We start from the raw sequence: 560 nt of genomic DNA, 5'->3' as shown, positions 1-560 counted from the left end.
ATCCCGGTGCTGCTTGCTGTTTTCTTGCTTGTAGCGTTCTGTAGCTCATCGATGTATTTATTTTTTTTTTTGTTTTTATGTTTTCTATCGAGGGCTGAGTAGCTGCTCATATATTATCTATACTCTTAGTGCATGCAGCTAGCGGGGCTGGGGTGTACATGCAGGTGGGGTGGTGTTGCAGCTGCAGCTGCTGCAGCGGGAGCAGCAGCAGCAGCAGCAGCAGCAGCAAGGTGCGTTGCTGTTGCTGCTGGTGTCTATGGCTTTGTTTGTATGAAGCAGATACAAGTATATATATTTCTATCAACTCTATGTATCGAGGGCTAAGTATGTGTTTATTCTCTATAGTGTTCGTGTATGCAGCTACAGGGGGCTTGGCTGTGCATGCATGTGGGGTTAAGTATCAACCCTAGAAACACCAGCAGCCGCAGAAACTCGGCTCATGCTGCCGCGTCTCCGCCGCCCCGGGACCCTGGCCCCCGGGCCCAGCTCTCCTGGGGACACGAAACCTGGCGAGCAGCTCAGCTGCGCCCGAAAGCATTCACTTTAATAACTACAGAAAC

This window comes from Eimeria mitis, genomic scaffold, assembly GCF_000499745.2.
Source record: "Eimeria mitis Houghton genomic scaffold, Emh_scaff4689, whole genome shotgun sequence".
Taxonomy (NCBI): domain Eukaryota; phylum Apicomplexa; class Conoidasida; order Eucoccidiorida; family Eimeriidae; genus Eimeria; species Eimeria mitis.
This window is presented reverse-complemented; position numbering follows the sequence as displayed.